Source organism: Anomalospiza imberbis, chromosome 9 (genome assembly GCF_031753505.1).
Source record: "Anomalospiza imberbis isolate Cuckoo-Finch-1a 21T00152 chromosome 9, ASM3175350v1, whole genome shotgun sequence".
Lineage (NCBI taxonomy): Eukaryota > Metazoa > Chordata > Aves > Passeriformes > Viduidae > Anomalospiza > Anomalospiza imberbis.
In genome coordinates, this window is record NC_089689.1 from 16,244,356 (window position 1) to 16,257,793 (window position 13,438).

At 37.4% G+C, this 13,438-nt stretch overlaps 1 long non-coding RNA gene across 4 annotated transcripts in view; it reads left to right on the top strand.

Moving 5' to 3' along the window:
• LOC137479433 (uncharacterized) overlaps positions 1–13,438 on the top strand; it is a 513,525-nt gene that overhangs the window by 232,272 nt on the left and 267,815 nt on the right. For 3 of the 4 annotated variants that reach the window (XR_011002245.1, XR_011002244.1, XR_011002243.1), the window contains 2 exons: positions 1,316–1,369; positions 3,416–4,514. This is a non-coding gene — a long non-coding RNA (uncharacterized lncRNA). The remainder of the gene's footprint in view (positions 1–1,315; positions 1,370–3,415; positions 4,515–13,438) is intronic. The other variant, XR_011002246.1, reaches the window with a different exon arrangement.

The window sequence follows — 13,438 nt, forward strand, 5'->3', positions numbered from 1 at the left end:
TATGCTTATAAGTCTTCCACGGTGATTATGACTAGGGTCCTTAAATTATATTATAATTACTATTATTCATAGTAATCGCTTACTAGTAATAATTACTAATAATCTTGATAATCCCCTAAGGAAAAATACTATAGGTGGAAAGCCAGAGATGGAGTCATTATAACAGAGACACTTGTTTCCCTCTTGTAATAAAGTAATTAATTCCCAGCTTTTTTTTGAGGCTGATGAAGCAACCCTCTCTGCCCACCTGCCCCAAAAACTAAGAGTGGAAGAATGAACAGGCCTTTGTCCTGACTATGAAAAATTCAAGCAGCAAATATAGCTTATTTCTGTCCAACCTTCTGTTTCTCCTTCCCTATTTCTTCATCCTAATTCTCATGGTCTTCTGTGCTTTCATAAGCCCATAGTGTGTGGTAGACAAAATGTAAAGTATTTATATCTTGGTAGACAACATCTTCCCAGAAAACTTTCATAAAACCTCCTTCTCACAGGATATGTTACCAGATATGCATTGTTTTTATATACTTAAATTCACTTCTAAAAAATGTGCACAAAGATCTGGCTGTGTTTATCTATGGCTTTAAAAGAGCAACAATCAAAAGGAACTGTGTACTGTGATAATTTAGTTTTCTGACTCAATAAAGAAATTCTTATTCACTTCTACAAGTGCATCTCTGTCCAGTGATTTGTCCCATATACAGAACGTACCTGCAGCTCTTGGCATCAGGGAGGGTAAAGAGGCAAATATTTCTCATTGGCAGGTGAAGTAACATAAACCTGAATGGTGTGCTCAGATTTTTTCAATAAATATTTTTCGTCACTACAGAGCTTTATACAACAGCAGTAAAAGCAAGAAAGGAAATTAGAAACACAGCTGAGACTGCATCTCGTACTTAATAATGGCCTAAAATGCTTACTGTTTATTAAAACTAACACCCCTTGTCAAGGTGTTGATCAAAAATTCTCTGCAGTCTCTTTTCTTTGATCTTTTCATTTTAGAAACCACAGATATTTGTTGCCATTTCTTTATTTAGGTTTTTGTCTAAAACATTGAAACTCAAAACAGCTTTCTAATAATATTGTATGGTAAGGAGCAATCCTGAATTCATTGAACCAGCAAACTCATCACTAAACAAATTTGTCCACTCACAAAGAAAGGAGAGTTCTGGTGTAACAGAAACATAAATGGTCAAAGATGGCACTAAAAAGGATGCTTTTAAAAAAACTGTCATCTCTGAGTCTCATGCATCTACTGCTGTCCAGACTGAGTATGGGCATAATCTATTCTAATATCCACATTTACCTTTTGTTTCAGCAGCTCCCTGGTTCCTGCACATGCAAAACATTTAAATTTCCTGTTGGCTCAGAGGTGAGATTTATAACATTTATTAAAGCTGCTTTTTGCTGTGAGTTTACTGGGCAGAAAGCCTAAGAGGGCCTTTTTCTAAAGGGGGTTTAATTGCTTGAATTTACCAGAGGGGTGAACATTATGCTTTCTTTGCAGCACCACTATCCACTAAGATTGCCAGGTGTTGAATTTCCCTAGAGGTTCCCTATTTATTGAAGGAATTCATGAAATATCCATCTATCCAGAGCCAGAGCTCCTACCATCCCTTTCCCATTCATCGTCTTGATTTTGTTTCCTTCATGGCCGCTTTTGAATTTCGTGGTTGAGCCTGTTCATTTCCGTCTGTTCCTCTCTGTAAGTGTCCTCCCTCCTCTCTACTTGCACACCTTGGGCACTACAAATGGGCCAGACTTCCTGGGAACTGAATGTGCCTGAAATCCTTTGCTGGGATGTGGCTGCTGGTGCAGAGGGACAGTTCAGTGCTGGGAGTACACTGGTGCTCTTAGCAGGGTGGGAAGGGACTTCAACAGAGGACAGGAAAGACAGGACAAGTAGAGGGAATGCTGAAGAGCAAAGATGTATTTTTCAATTTTTAAAGTAAAAGCCTTGAAATAACCCTTTAAATCCATGAATGGAATTCTCAACAGATGGCAACCCTACAGTGAAGTGAGCCCAAGGAAGGCAGACTATACTTGTTAGCAAGTGTATTATTAAGGGAATTTACTAATTTACTGATGGAACAGCCGCTTCAGTTGAAGAATAAATTGGAATATTTTGGTGCATTTCCTTTAAAAAGTCATCCACTTTTAAGTCTATGTATTAAAATTACATAGTCTTAAATGGGGGTCTCCTTCGCTAAACAAAAGGTATGCAAATTACATTTCAAGATTTATATTATGATAAAAACTGAAACACAAAAGAGACATTATCTTGCAAAAATGTAAAAGTACATTGCTTCATGAGTCTATAATGATATAATGTGATGTTGATGTAGTTAAAAATGTCAGAAGGGAGACAATGACCTTAAAAGTTTAAAGCAGACACATTAATATTGATTGATTTTTAAGAGATTAAACAGCAAGAATATATCTATACATAGACTGGATATTGGATTGTTTGAAAATCTGAGATGAGATACAGAACATTTCAGTCTTGTAATGCTTTAGACTTAATAGCAAGAACACGCATTATATGCAGCCATTTGTACTACAGGAAACCGGATGATGATTTGCCTTGACTTTATCAGACTATTTCTTGTAAAAACCAGTGGTGTCTTACAAAGCTAGATGACCATTTCTGGCTTAAGCACAAATGCTGGTCTGTCATAGATGTTCAAAAAGTCTTAATGTTGGTTTGTTTGTTTTAACCTTGTTCCGTATCTATGTAGATCTGTATGGTGTATTACAATTATTTTATATACACACACATGCACAGATTCCTAAAATATATTAAGCACTGTAAAACCTCAACACTTTCTGGCCTTGAACCAAATAATGTGACTGCACATCAAATATTGTGTAATTTTTTTTCCTATTTTTTGTCAAACTGGAAGAAGGTTCTCAGTAACACTTCTTGTTTAAGTAAGTTTAGGCTCATACTTATATTCATGCTTATGCCAGCAAAGTCATAGGAAATGTGCTTCTCATTGATGAGGAAGGTGCTAAATATTGTGATATTTATTATTCCCCTGAGGCAGTTTGTTTTATCATCTCAGGTTGATGGAAGTTTTGTCTCACTCCCAAATAAGCTGTACTCTTAATACACTTGCATTGGCCAGAGAAATGAGGATGTTGGTGTGGTTTACCCTTTAGACTTCTAGGAACCAGGCCACAGATGCCATGGACTTGGAATTCAACCTGCAAGAGAGAACAGGTGTGACCAGTAGGAGATGGGCCGTCTTGCTGAGAAGAGATCCTGAAGCATTGTACAGATGGAGATTTTCATTCAGAATCAGACCTCACAAAACATAAGGCAGATAAACATAAAATGTAGACCACATTTTTATAAAGATTTTTAAAAATCTCAGTTTTGAACAAATCATTAGCCCTTTACTTTTTTGCTCTGCAGATATTAAGTGACTGAAAATCAATATTTGAAGGAAAGAGAACAGCTGGGAACCTGGAGTTCAGACATTTTGCATATAGGGAATTCTTGTTTTCCCAGAAGCAAAGAGAGGAAGAATTATCTGTGGCCACTTTGTCTCCAGATTTAATTTTTTTTTTTTAATAGAAAATGGTGGATTCTTTTCGGGAGAACTACCAAACAACAAACTGTCTGGGTGTCACAGCTGCATCCTGTAAATGTCTCTTTAGTTTCACCCATGGTAAAACCTGTTTTGACCTTCTAGTAAAAGAAAATAGCCCAAATGGCCTGTTTAATATACCAGAGAAAGCACAGTGTCTCCAAAGGGCCTGGCTTAAGTGAGCTCACAGAATCCCAGAAAGCCAAGAAATTTGAAGGCAGTCAGACTTGATTTAATTATTTTTTACTACAAGTCTCATTTGAGAGAATGATTAACGGGAGAAGAGACATAAATGGCAAAGTCTTGATCAAAGAAGCTGCTGTCAGAGTACCATCTAGATAAATTAGGAAAAGAATGCTCAGGTTTCTGTGAAAGAAGACTAATGACATCAAGTCAAGATGAAATAGAAAGGAGCAGCATTGCAGGCTGGAAATCATAAAAGAGTAGCATGCCCTGACAAGAAGCCCTGAGAAATTTCCCATACTGGAAAGTAATTGGAATTGGAAAGGAATTACTTTTTGTAAGTGCCGGGTCTTGAAGTTACACAGGACTGAAGATGACCCAGGCACCAAACTTGCTTTTTGGAACCTGTCAAGACAAGTAAAGAAATCTTCTGGAAGCATCTGAGGCAGCAGCTGTTAGTATCATCTCTACACACTGCAGGTGTTCTACATCTTATGTGCTCACTCTACTCAACTAGGATCAGTCCCTTCACTTAAAAACTCAAACGGTCCCACCTGGAGGCAAGCAGACAGTGGATAAAAGGAGACTGTGAAACTAACAGCTAGTAAGCACTTGTGTAATTTATCGAACTTGTTTACAGGAATGGCAGTCTCCTGGAGAGAGCGGTGGCCCTAGCTGAAATCAAGAGAAAGCTTTACAAGTGGTCTGAATGTACTTGTGTGAAGAGAGGCATCTTAGAAGGTAGGATTTCTCTTTTGCTATGCCATAAAGGATTTCAAAAAAGTAAACTAAAAAAAATCCAAACCTCTTTCAGTGGTCAGAGCTCTACTCCTGGAAATCTAGTGTTTAAATAAAAATAAGGTGACCTGTTTCTCAGGGAACATTGAATTGTTATTTAAGTATTGACTTAGTTTTCTAACACTAGTATTCCTGTCTAGAGGAGCAGATCTTCCTTTAGAGGCCTCCTTGCTTCAGATTTAGATTATAATATAGAGTAGCATTTCTGCAGACAAGCACTTAGTGTGATCAGTACTAAAACTGTGTGAGATTAGCCAATGTACTTTTCTGTGATGTGCAAAGCGAATGCCAGGACGCAGCATTGTACCTGACTGCAGCAGCATGAAGTTATGCTTCAGCAGCGTTCCATCGAAATGTGGGATTTTGAAGGCAGGGAAGCGGTCTCTGGGGTGTTGCCCGTCAGCAAGAAATGGTTTTTAAAAGTAGGAAATAAAGGAAGAGTCTGAACTGATGTTTAGAACAAATAAATGGGAGCAGCAAAACTTTCAGTGGTAGTATTACATGCCATCATAGAACAATAGCTAAATGAAGCATGTATTTAAAATTTGGTGAGAAGCTTTTGTACATTTTAGTTCTGTTTGGCTCAGCGGGTGTGCTGCACTTTAGACTTCAGTCTCCAGGGCTGTCAATCCAACAACTTTCACAAGCACTATATTCGCTTAAAAGCTGAAAGAGAAAAATAGAAGGGGGATGATGCTAATAGCACTTAGCACTTATATAGCTTTCCTTCCTGAAAGTACAGTACAAACATGAGGTAATTAACATGTACTTTGTCTTGGAGATGCAAATGTGTCTCTAAACAACCTTTAAGCAAAGAGAATACAGACACATAAAACCGACCTATACCTAGCTGCATGTTTTCAAGCTTAAATATTGTGAAATGCTATCTTATGGTATAATTTCTCCCTGTAGTTGATCAGTAAGTCCAGCCTATGGAAACCAACACAGTGTATTTCTGCATGCAGGGTTCCTTCTTCATTGTGTAAAGAACTTAATGTAATAATTTCAGATTTTATTTGATGAAGTGCCCGATAGAGGTAACCACCATCAAGTTCTACAAGGGGGTGTGTTATTTGAGTAGTTAAAGTATGGGATTAGGTTGCACAGATGTACCAGTTATCCAAACTGCCAGGAGCCTCTGGAGCAGTCCTGCTGTGCCTGCTCCAGCATCTACCCACCTGGTGTTAGCTACTGTGAATATGTCCCACAAAGTCTTGAACAGATAGTTACTCACCTAATCCACTTGCTTAGAAACTTCAAAGTCTTAAAAAGAAAGAACCAGAAAAGAGAGGTTCATCTGGCACTAAGATAAGTGAAATGCCTTTGAGGAGAAAAAGAGGCAAAACTATAAGTCTCAGACTTACTTTTTCTCTAAATAAGAAAGAAAAATGTCTGCACCTGTGGTGTATTTTCAGTGTACTTTTTTTTCCTGGTTAAAATAAAAGTTCAGTGGTGTTTGCAAAGCTGGAAATCGACTTACAAGTCAATTTGATAATTAAAGAGTTCTTTTGAGTTCTTGAGCTCCTATCAAAGGCTATCATCACAGATCAGCCATGATGTGGAGCAAATCTGGTCAGGGAATTATCTGTTTCACTCTCCTCTTCATTCTTAGGCCATTATGACTTTAGGATTGCAAATCTGTCAAATTTGCAATTTTCTCCAGTAATAGAGTTTTGGCAGAAGCTGATGCTGGTGCTGTACTGTACTAATGCACAGTTAGGTAACCAGTGCATGCTTCATTTGAGAGAGGCACAGAAAGCTTCTCAAACTTACTGCATTATAGTTTCTCTTTCAATGCTGAGCTCAGCTGCTGAGAGCAGAGGAGGTGTGAAAAGGCTTATTAATAAAAATCTGTTTGGATTTCATTACTCTGAATAGCCAGATCAAGACAATACACCTTGCCAACCCTCTGAGAATTTCAGTCCTCTCTGGAGAAACTTTTTCCTGCACTGAATAGCCTTCCAGTGCAATGTTTATGCAGTGCAAGCAGAACTCTCTTCTGCTGCCTTTGATTAACAGAGAGAATGGAGACTGCCTTCCGCCTATAGAAGATGGAGCAGGAAAGATGAACAAAAGAGCCAGGGAGGTCTTGCTTCTCCTACTCAGACACATCAAAATAGCTTCCAGCTCCACCTTCCAACTTTTTAGCTTTGTTTCTCTCCTGTTTTAGAAAGGGGGACTCCTTTGAGTTAAAGGAGGAGTGACAGTGATTGGTGTGGAGGGTAGACTAGATGTGGCAGTTTGGCAGATTGGTGTGGCAAAAATGCCAAAAGCATTGGGGAAGGTATAACTCACTGATGAGCACTTATAGGTTGGTTATGTTCAGTTCAGAGCTGGGGCTTGGGGAAGCCATGTCTTGGCAAGTTCCAGCATAACTTCTGCATTGTGCCAAAAGCATTTTATTGGCTAGATCTGGAGAAGTGTCCTACCAAGGCTAACTGGAAGAGAGGTGCAGTGAACCACAAAGAGCTCTACCAAAATATTAATTACTTCCTCTTCACAATGTCTCTTGCCTCTGATCAGTGAAATAAAAGTGAGCATTTCTGAATAAAAGCTGTAGCTATGGAAGTATCTTTGTCTACATGATGAGCCCTAGTCTTTAACCAATCTGAGGACTTCAGAGATGTTTTTCAGATTGCTGTAAAAGAATACTAACCTGTGGTAGACTTGGCATGTGGCATGGGCAGGCTTTTTCTCCCCCAGAAAATTAAACCTCCATTTTAATCACTGTGATTTTCTTTTGTTGTGGTCCTTTTAAAGTTCTGCAAGTTTTGCTTAGATATTTATTAAAGTTTTCTAAAGACTTGACTCTTGATAAAAGCAGATATAGCCTTGTAAGCATAAGTGCTACTGTTCATTTCTCTGTCAGCATATGCACTCACCTGAATACCCTGAATATATATATATACAGATTTCAAAACCCAGCTAGTGATAAATGACAAGAAATGGGTGGTGGAAAGCTGAGTCAGTCTAGTTCAAAATACATTCCACTGTGTTACACTTCCGTTATAAAATCAATATAAATTACGAAGGTTAGTAAAACCTTATTTCACTTTTTTTACCTGTCCACTTGTATTTTCTAAATAAGTCTTAAATTTATATTATTCATGACCTAGCTTAATTGAAAGGAAAATTATTCAGAGAAGAACACATTTTAAATAGCACATTTCCATACATGTACTTTACATTGTTACTGAGTGATAACCTAATACAGTTAATTAGTACCTTTCTCCCTAGTATAACTTATTTGTCATTAGGAGCAGGATTTAGCCCTTTTCATCTTGTCATGGCTTTTGGTGTTAAGTGCTTGCAGTACCTTGCCCCATCAGGAGATCCAGAAGGGTGATGTTTCATTTATCCCAGCATTGCAATTTTTTCTGTAGAGTTACTTAACAAAAACATTTTATTATATGGAGTGGTTAGTGATGTAGTCATTGAAGTGAATATGACTTTCACAATTGATGTCAATGAGAAGAGGACTGTGTTGACTGTGACTGTGTCACCCCAGTAAAAGATGAACACTGTGCCCTTTTAAGTAATATATCACACCCATATTTTAAGGACATCACTTGTAAAAAATGCTCTGTAAAAGAAGGGAAGAGTGATGTGCCTGTTATTGCAAAACTTACCTTCTGAATTCTGTTTCTAGTTGCAAGAGAAAATATAAAATGTAAGGCATGTGCTTTATTAATATTTATTTATACTGTCTTCTGATACATTGCCTTTCTGATGCTATGTGGTGTTCTCCTGCGCTATTTCCCAGCATGATAGCTAATGTCCTGCTCTGAAAATTATCCATTAAAATTTTATCAATTTTGTGTTTTGGTGAGACAGGATGAGGAAATGCCATTGGAAAATTAGATTCCTCTTTGACATCGGGCGCCCAGTCAGCAATCCAATCCCATGTGTTTCTACTGAGACATTAGGATTTGATATAATTTTGGGCAGAAAACATTTTAAAATGAAACAATTGAATTTTCTGGATGGTCTTGGGGACCACTTAGCTTAAGAGAATACACTTCCAAATCAAAAGCCTTTCAATCATTCTAAATATTATTTGGATGATATTTGCTTTATGTGTAGTAGCAGTTTAAATTTGTATTGAATGTTTGACTGGCTTGTGCTCGCATAGATGATGTATGAAATTATTATTTCATATTTTTCTGGTGTTTGCATTGCAAGTGACATCTGGCTGACAGGAACTTGAAGAAATGGGATACAAAGTGAATGCTGCAGTTACCACAGTATCATATTTATCAAAAGGCTTAAGGTCAGTCTGTCTTTGTTTCACATGTGAAACTAGCAGCAATGAAAAAGAAACAGCTCCTCTTTTTTATTTAACTGAGCTGTTTAGAAAATTAAGATAGAGGAATAAAAAATGTTAATTGTATTCTGTATTCATTTAATTAATTTATGTAGACAGTCATGTATACTGGCTGAAAGACAGTTCACAACTTGTATGGAGGGGTTGGTTTTGTTACTATTATAACTTTAGATTTTGGCTAATATTATATATAATTCATACACTCTATCACAGAATAGGGAAGTCTGGAACAAGCTACTATAGCAGACTGGCACAGTTCTTTTTAAAATTTGTGTTCAGCTGTACAAATCTAAAGGTAGGTTAATTATAATGGCATTATATCTTTGAAATATACCTGTTGAAATCCTGTCTTTAACCAAACTCTTACCCCAACACTTTTTCATTAAGCTCTTGATATGTCACTTGTCTAATGGTAAATGTGAATTCTTGACTGGAATACAGGTTTTCAAAATTATTTTACAGTTTAAAATGTGGTATGGCTATTTACAATGCTTTGGAAATATGAGTCCAGCCTTTAAAAAAAGGTTTTTTCCTAATGCATGCAATTTGTGAGGAAGCTCTGCTGATGTGTTACTGGACAAAACCAAAAGTGATACAGTGAAGTGTCTAGTTTCTGGCCACACCCTGGCTTCTACACTTGCTAGAAGGATTTATTGGACACTTAGTCACTACCTTGCTATCTTTCATGCTTGTTGATTATAAAGACTGTGGAATCTGTGCAAAGAAAATGGGGGAATTTGTAATGGTTCAGTTGTTTCCCAGCCATCCTGGGAAGGAAGGAATCTGGGGGCTGTTCTATACATGTATGTGTAGTTCGGAAGAGAAAAGCTAGAAGAGGTTGTACAGAGATAGTGAGGTGGGTAGAACAGTCTAGGAGGGGAAAAGTCTGCCTGAGAGAGACAGAGAGACGGCAGACCAAGTAATCAAAAAATAATTGCATCTGTACTGCTGTCAAGTGATTTTCTGATCTATGAAGTTAACAAGCTGAGAGCACTCAGCATCTTCCAGAGCTTAGACCTTTGCTTTTAAACAAATAGAAAATCCAGCTGTGTGGTCCAATTCACAGGAAGCAAGAACTAATAGTAGTTTTTCTTTAGGTCTGCAATTACAAGGTCAAATTGGGAAACTTAAAAAAACCCAACAAAAACAAGTGAACTAAGCTATGAAAAACTGAGGGCAAGAAATACAAAGCAAAACAATTTCCAGATTGTTCACAGAGGAAAATTTTATTCCCGTAAGTGAACCTTAAGAAGAGCCTATCTATTTATTGATGAAAGAGGGCATTTGCCTGTCCACCTTTGTTAGACATTGGCAGTGTGAATACCTTCACTCTATTCTTCTCTCTGCTTTTGCAAACATCTCCAGTTAATAAAGACTGGACTTACCCATTGCCATACTTGCCTTTCCTTTTTTTTTTTTTTTTTTTTTTTGTTTTTGTTTGTCAGACAACTGAGCAAGGATCACTGAGACCAGCAGTTTATCACTTCAGACCAGCAGAGTATAAGAGCATTCAGAGCAATAAGTGTTCTGAGCTTAGCAATGAGACAGAAATGAGCAGAAAAACAAAGAGCTGATACTGCAGCACAGTCTAAGCCTGTTTCCCTAAGCATTGTATAGTAGTTCTTGGCAGCAATTTGTGAGCCATGCAAATGCTATGTATGATTCACTGGAATATACTTTGCAATTTTAGATGAAGCTCACGAATAATTTACCTTGTACTAGTTTAGGATATCATGACACAGAACTTGTCATGAGGAAACACTAGGTATCTTGCCACTTAAAACACAAAAACAAGGAGCAGGTACTCTTGGAGCCTTTCTGAATGGGTACTATTCACTGTGATGATTTGAATGTGCTTGGATGGTTTGTTGTAGACGGATTATTATAAAACACAGTCTGCTTACCTGTTTTCCATATTGTCATTTACTCTTTTTGAACATGACATCTTGGGTTTCTTTAGAGCCCAAAAGACCTGGCATCAATCGTTCCTAAAGCAGTGAATGTATCCAGGCTCTCCTTGTGGGAGAGATGGACTGGTTGAGCCAGACCCCATATCTGAAAATTTTATGCAGTGTGTCTTTACATTCTAACAGAACGATTCATATATAGAGATATGTGATGTATCTTGAACCTCCTTTAAATAAGTTTGCAAGTGCTACTGCCTCCTTTTGAGCTAAAGTCACAGAAATCTTCAGTTTATGTTTTTCACTTTTATTCAGCTCTGTGTTGTATTGTTACATAGTACTTCCGTCTCTTTGTGACGTAGGAAAGAAAGGTGTTCTAGTTTCTTAGCCAGTGTTATTTATGCTCTGTGCTGATGTATATTGCACTTTTACTGTTCTACTTCTGTCTACCCAGCCCCACACTCCGATTTTATCACCTTCTGGTTAGGATTGCTGGACTTCCTATATGCCAACACAAACAAAGAGCAAGGAAGTAAGTGGTTAAGTCATTCAACACCCCATTTACACTACTCTCCTCAACAATCTTTCTCAATCCCAACTACCAATGACCACAGCCCACAGGCTTCCAGTTTCACCCTGATTACATTGTTTTTCTTCTGTTTACTCTTCAAGACATTTCTTTTTTCTGCTCCATGATTTTACACTTTCTATCTCGAATATCTGTACCCCAAATTAAGACATCATTATTAATTAAAAATTGCGAAAATTCTGTAGTTCATCATGTGTTGCAGGATTAAGAGTTGAGGGTCTGGGAAACACTTCATTCATTGCATTCTTTACTATTGCCCTTTGTGTGCTGAGTAGTAAAGCCATGATTCTTCTTAATAGGTTGCATTTCCAGTCTGTTTCACAGAACAAGAGTAGGTCAGACTTCCTCTTTTGCTCTTTTGAACCTTTCTCAGTCTGTGGGGTAAACCAGATTGGTCAAAGGTCTGATCCTTTTGAAAGTGGAATCTTGGCACTTCTGTGGGGGTGAAGATGAAAGTGAATGAATGACGCTCAATATACACAAACTTTGCTTTTCAAGAGAGAGTAGTAGCACCTACATATACTACAGGAACTGAGTTCTCTAGATCATGATAATGTCGGTTGAAGTACTTGAAAGTGGATTTTGAGGCAATTTTAAGGAGTGATTTGTATATATTAAAAGAGCCAGAGGAAAAGTATTTACTTTTTGTTTAATGACTAAAACAAGTATTAGCTGTGATAGACTGATGAACTGCCTGAAACATTTCAATACAATAGAAGACTCTGAATATATTTTTGTTTGGCAGAAGGCAGTAAGAAGGTGTGGGGGGGAAGCATATGGACATAAGCCATGAACCTGAGACTTTTCCCTCTTCCCTTTTCTTCCCCACTTTATTCCTAGTTCTTACATCTGGAAGAATCTTTGCATAAACAGGAGTCCTGAGGTAATACAACATAATGGCAAAAGCATGCTGAAGAAGGTGGAGTGGAAAAGGAAGGGAAGAGTCTGTGGTGATAAATTTTCTTTCAGCTTACCTTCACAAAGTTTCTGGATAGTTTAGAAGAGTGTTATAGTAAAGAATGTTGCCTGCTTGAAACATTGCTTTCCCTAAAGGCTACACAGTAGTGTATTGGAAGATACTTGTCCTTCTAGATGAGAAGAATTTGAAATCTTGACCATGGGTATCTTTGGCTGGACTAAACAGGAAGTGTGGAAGGGCTTTTACCCTCTGTTATAGCTAACTGCTGTTATGACATCTGAAGATCTTGCTGGTGACTCATTTTGGCCTAATTTGTTTAACATTTGCTTTTTAGACTATTTGCTTTTTCTCCTCTCTCTATTAGCTTTGTATGGTTGGTGTTGAATTTTTGTGCCTTTTTTAAAATTATTTTTTCCATACTAAAAAATATATACTTTATTTATAGATTTTGTCTAAAATAAACAAACCCTGCCTACTCTGTAGATGATTAAATGACACTCAAACCAGAAAAACAATGTGGGAAGTTGTCATAATGATGGTAATAGCTGTGAATTCCAGAGATACTCTTAGTGATGGAAAAAGTACTGTGTGTGTGATTGCCCAGTAGGAATGTTGGTGTCTGTTCCCTGTGTGTGGACTATTCCTTTTTGAAGCCTTTACTGTACAGATGAAATTTGACTCAAAGCCCCTCTGAACAGCCCTTTAGTAACAGCTATTCTGAAGTCTAATATCCTTTTAAAAAATTGTTTCACCGTCCATGAAGTTGAGTTTGGCTCAAGTAGTAGAAACCTCAACACCTCAGAAACACAGTGATCCCATTTCATATCTAAAATAAAATGGGATTTGGATTGTTATACTCTAGCCACATTCATGTGGTTGGAGACTGCTAAATTCACATGAGAATGCTGTCTGCTTTCCATCTGAAAAATAATGCTTGCTTTCTACCAGCAAAGATTTCAATACAATATGTTTTCAAAGTAAGCTTTCCTTGATCAGCAGACTAAAGTATTTTATCATTTTGCAGGCTTTCTTTCCTTTATGGATGAATACTTCACCAAATTGAATTTAATAGCTATGAACTCGGATTTTTAAAAGATCAAATGGCTTGCGCTTCTCATGATGTTGTTCTTC